Here is a 5,929-nt window from a genome sequence, read left to right as displayed (position 1 = left end):
TATTTTGGCTAAAAGCTTTGGTAATAAGTGTATATTTGAAGTCTCCCATTATGACCTATCATAACTTCATGTTAGGTTTGCAATCTGTTTTCTTTAACTCTTCTCTTTCATCCTAGGTGCTATAGAGGATAGAATCTTGGGCCAGAAGTCAAGAAGACCTGAATTCAAATTTAACTCTGATATTTATTAGCTGTGTCACCCTGGGCAAGTCACTTAAAATTGTTTTTCCATAGTTTCTTTATCTGTAAAATGGGGATACTAATAACACCAATTTCCCAGGGTTTTTGTGAAGATCAGATGAAATAATAATTATAAAGTACTTAGCACAGTATGTGCTACATAGTAATCAGTATATAAATGTTAGTTGTTTTAGTATTATTATTACTTTTAACATTCTGTTCAAGTGATCAGCTTCTGTCTACCTTTGAAATTCTATCTAGTCTTGCTTCTCCTGTTTTATTCTTGTCAAGTTGGTTTTTTGAACCTATGTAAAACTTTGCATTTACACATTTATTTCCATAATCATGTGGTTTTCATTGTACTTTTATTTATTCACTCATTCATTTATCTATCCATTTATTTATTCATTTACTTATTCATTTGTTTATTTATTCAGTTTTTCATTTATTTGTTTGTTTATTACAGCGCAGTGAGGATTAAGTGACTTGCTCAGGGTCACACAGCTGGTAAGTGTCAAGTGTCTGAGGCCAGATTTGAACTCAGGTCCTCCTGAATACAGGGCCAATGTTTTATCCACTGTGCCACCTAGCTTCCCCCAAACTTTACATTTATTCCTATTAAATTGTATCTTATTTAATTCAAGCCAATGGTTTAGCTTTTACATATCTGTATCAATCCTAACTTTGCCATTCAGTACGTTAGTTATGTCTCCAGATTTGTGTCATCTTCAAATTTGATTGGCAGGCCATTGATAATGATTTTGTCTTAGTCATCCATTAGAATATTAGCTACCTCTTTTTTTGTTTTTGTTTTGTTTTGTTTTGTGGGCAATGAGGATTAAGTGACTTGCCTAGGGTCACACAGCTAGTAAGTGTCAAGTGTCTGAGGCCAGATTTGAACTCAGGTCCTCCTGAATCCAGGGCCGGTGCTTTATCCTCTGTGCCACCTAGCTGGCTCCCATCCATAAGAATATTAAATGATACAGTATCAAGTGGGGATTTGATCAAAGAACCTAGAAAACATGCTATACATGGATCAGTTAAAGGAAGAAAACAGACAGACATGATAGCTCTCTTCAAGACTGTCATGTGGAAGGGAAATTAAATTTGTTCTATTTATGCACAGACAGTAGAACTAGGAGAAATGTGTGGAAGTTGTAGAGGCACATTTTAGATCAATGTAATTAAACACTTCTGAGCATGTAGAACTGTCTTAAATATAGACGAGACTTCAGAAGCCATCTAGTCCATCTCCCTGATTTGATAGATGGGGAAACTGTGGCAAGAGAAGTTATCCAACATGGTCACAGTCTCTTAGATAACAAAGAGGAGCTGGTGGGGGCAGCTAGGTGGCACAGTGAATAAAGCACCACCCCTGAATTCAGGAGGACCTGAATTCAAATCTGGCCTCAGACACTTGACACTTGGCAGATGTATGACCCTGGGCAAGTTACTTAACCCTCATTGCCCTGCAAGAGAGAGAGAGAGAGAGAGAGAGAGAGAGAGAGAGAGAGAGAGAGAGAGAGAGAGAGAGAGAGAGAGAGAGAGAGAGAAAGGAAGGAAAGAGGAGCTAGTTTTTAAATCCAAGTTCTTTAATACCAGATCCATCACATACAGTGAGTTTTACCTCAGTAGAGGATCTCAAACAAAGGATAGGTGAAGGAGTTCTTTATCAAATACAGGTTGGATGAGATAGGTTCCCTGAACAATGTAACAAATAAGCATGTAACAAGCATTTATTAAATTCATACTATGTGCCAGGCACTGTGATAATCCCGGGGGATACAAATATGAGCAAACTGAAAGACAGTTCTAGCCTTAAGGAGTTGAGATTCTAATAGGGGAAACAACCTATATAAGGGATCTTGAAAACAGTGGGTTGAAGCACAACTGAGAGGGAAATAAAGCTTGGTCAGCCTGGACCTGTCACCAAAATGGAGGCCTCTGAAAGGAACTCACCCATGGGATAAGGAGGTAGGCATGGTAGAAAGACATTGAGAGGAGTGGAAAGGCCCTAGGCATTTAGGAAAGCTTCAGAGTAAGAGGGTAGCCTAGTTATTGTGGCATAGATGTAGAAACATAGGCAGGAAGAAAATAGACAAATGTAATGATATATGAGATAACCTTCTTCAATTTAGGCCGAAAACAGGGAGTTTGTTTGTAAAGGGATTCACCACGTTGATGGAGCAAATTTAGGGGGAAATCCAGGTTAAGAAGGGATTCCTTGTGTGAATGGGGAGGTCCTCCAGATGATCTTATTTGCAAATGACATTATGCTGATTGCATCGAGATTTAATACATTACAGAGGCTCCTGGAACAGGTCTGTAATCACTCAATAGTGTCTGGCCTATTTCATCACATCGGAAAATCTTTGAGTTGATCCAGTTCTGTTGGCTACTATCTTCTAGCCGACCTTTCCATGTTGTCCATGAGAAGAGCATAAGGCACTTTGTTAAATCCTAGATAAAGCCTTACATTCAGGTTCCAACGATTCCATTTCAGAATACAAGATGGGGTTGGTGTGGCTAGACATATGTTTTTCTCACACAGATCTGGGGGTTACAGTGAAATGCAAATTTGATATGAGATAAAAGTGTATTCTGGTCCTGCTCTTTTTTCCTCTTGTGACTGATGGTGGCACAAGAATCATATTTACCAGTTATGTCATTTCCCCAACATATGGGACTGAGCTTTGGAGGGCTGGATGTTTATAAGAAGAGGTATCATGGACTGGCATTCTAAGTGGATAAGAGACCAGAAAGTGCAAAGTGGATAACAAATACATTGGTATGAATGGAGTGGCAAGCTTCTGTAGGGGGCTGATGTGAGGAAAATAGAGGAACAAATCTGTGGAAGGCTTTGAAAGGCATGTTAAGGATGAAGGACTGCATTCCATCTTCCCCTTGGCTGCCTAAGTTGCTCTCACTTTTCAAATCATCTCTCAGAATCCTGAGATTTTTCAAGACTTAGCCCAAGTTCCAGATTCTACAGAAACAATTTCTTAGGCTTCCCATCTGCTGGTACATTTCCATCCAAGGTTGCCTTATTTCTGCTTTCTTTATATCTTGTATATACCTACATAAACACAAATATGTGTATGTACATGTGTATATATTATATAAATATATGTCTCTTCTATTAGAGTATAAAATATTTTATATAATATATATATTAAAATATGAAGAATACACACATGCATATATATGTACATATATACAGATATGCATAAGCTATAGAATCATACATACATACATATGTGTGTCTTCTATTAGAGTATAAAGTCCTTGAAGACAGGTACTATTTCAGCTTTGTCTTTGTATCTCGTGTTTAGTATAGTTTCTGGTATATAGTAAGTGTTTAATAAGTACTTGTTAATTGATTGTAAATAATAGAACCATATTACTATAGGTCAGAAAGTTACATGATCAAATTCAATTCAATTCAACCCCAACCACCACAACAACAAAACATTAAGTAAGTGTTTTAGGGAGATTAATTTTCCCTTTAGACAACTTCCTAAGACTATGAATTTAAGAACAGGTGCTAATCTGTACTGGTAAAGGTTGGGTCCCCCACTCCCCCTAAAAAATCTGGTGACAGTACAGAATGGTTGGAAATCAAGAGAGACAGGGTACATAAGTAGAGGACTTACATGGCTATTCTAATAGTATAAACATTAGGTCATAAAGGCTTAAAGTGACATCATAAGACAGAATCAAAACAATAATAATAGATCGCATTTATAGGTCACTTAAAGCTTTGCAAAACACTTTACAAATGTCTCATTTAATCCTCCCAAAAAGCTTGGGAGGTAGGTGCTATTATGGTGCCTAAATGAAGAAACTGAGGTAGGCAGAAATTAAAGGGCTCACCCACAGTGTCATAGCTAGGAAGCTCTGAGACCAGATTTAAACTCAGGTCTTCCTGATTCCAAGTCTAGTGCTCTATCCACAATTCTATCTAGCTACCTCTGAAAGATTGTGAAAGAAGAATGTACAAGAGTAGACTGATTGGATTTGAAGGGGAAAGAGGTAGAAGGAAAAGTAGTTATTGATCATCTCAAGGTGCCAAAGTTGGGTACTCTTCAACAAATAGCAAAATAGGTTGGTAACATGTTTAAAACTGACAGACCAAGTGAACAGTAACTTTCAGATAAGAATAGTTGAGTAAACCTTAAGGGATTGTAGATCTCTCTCCCTCTTCAGTGCTCCCCCCCCTTCTTGTTTCTTTGTGTATTTCTCTTTTCATCTCTATGACTCTCTAAAGAGCTATTGTGAGGACCAAATAAGATAATAGTAATAGTTAACTTTGTAAAAACCTCAACGTGCTATATAAATGCTATTATTTTATTATTACTAATTTTTTCTTCCTCTTCTATATGTAACTCTACCTCTCTTTCTCCTTTCCTTCATTTCCCTTCTTCTTCCTTTTTTTCTCACTGTTTTTTTCTATTTCTTTCTTTTTCCTTCTTTTTCTCCTGACAAGTAGTACTATAGAATTTATGTGTATTTGTTAAATATATATCTATATCTATCTATCTATATGAAAGTTGTATATATGAAAATTTCTTGTTCCCTGATTGGAATTTGGTTATTTGAATTTTCTGTGTTTCTCTTTTAAAAATCAGATAAAATAAAATAACTAACTTAAGCAAAGTAAGTACAATTTGTTTACATGTAGATTTCATTGTTTATTTTCTACAGCTCAATGATCCCCAGTGTAGAAACTAGTCTTTATCTTTGTTTTAGCATTCCCATATGGATGTAAACATTATTTACAACCTTCTATTGCCAATAGAATGTAAGCTTCCTAAAGGCAAGAATTTTTTTTCATTTTCATCTATTTAATACAGTGTCTGTCATAGTGTTTGGCATAACAAATATTTGTTGATTGAGAACATTGCCATATGTTTGTTCAAATTAGAACCTGAATGATTCATTTTAAGTTGGATTTTCTTAAGTTCTTTTATTTCATCAATATTCTTATGAAGCTCCAACTGTGTTGCTCTTTTGGAGTTCATGTACTCTTTAAAAATTCTTTCCTAGAACTGGTGACTTAGTGAAACATTTTTTCTATATTTATTATTTTCCTCAAGTTTTCTCAGATATTGTTTTATATTTCATTAGACACTGTAGCTAGTCTTCAGTGATGTATTTTTAGTTTGTATTGTACCTTCTAAATTGCTGGCAATGGTAGGCCACATGCAATTGTCCTATCTCCCTTCTCATTTTTTTTCTCAAGAAGAACAGAAATGAATCTCAATTTATTCAGATGCCTTGGAAAAAATCTTCCTCTGCTGAGTTTGTAATTAATTTAAATCCAACCTTTGCTTTAGTAACATCCCAGACTTCATTTCAGAATCCATATGGAAAACCCCATTCCAATGTCAGAAGCTTCTGGTTTTCAGTGGGGCTGTGTGCCACACACATTGTCTTGGGGGAACTCCTTAGGGAAGGAAGAGAAGGTGTTTATGTCTTGATTTACTGGATATTGCCCTACTTGTCAGATCTGTAAGTATCTCTGGCTCTGTCACCTCACGAGCACCGGATGCTGAGTCAAGCATATGGTGTTTACTGCCACGAGCGACATCTCCCTGGTTTTCTTCACTCCTCTAGAGGATCTCTCCTTGCCAAGTCAATTTGCAATGTCTTGGATGTTTCTATATTCCTTTGGTCTGACTCCAGAGTATTCCTCAAATATCAAATGGAGATGACTGTTTCTACAAACTTCAAGGTTTCTCAAATGTACC

This window comes from Dromiciops gliroides, chromosome 2 (assembly GCF_019393635.1).
Source record: "Dromiciops gliroides isolate mDroGli1 chromosome 2, mDroGli1.pri, whole genome shotgun sequence".
NCBI lineage: Eukaryota > Metazoa > Chordata > Mammalia > Microbiotheria > Microbiotheriidae > Dromiciops > Dromiciops gliroides.
This window is presented reverse-complemented; position numbering follows the sequence as displayed.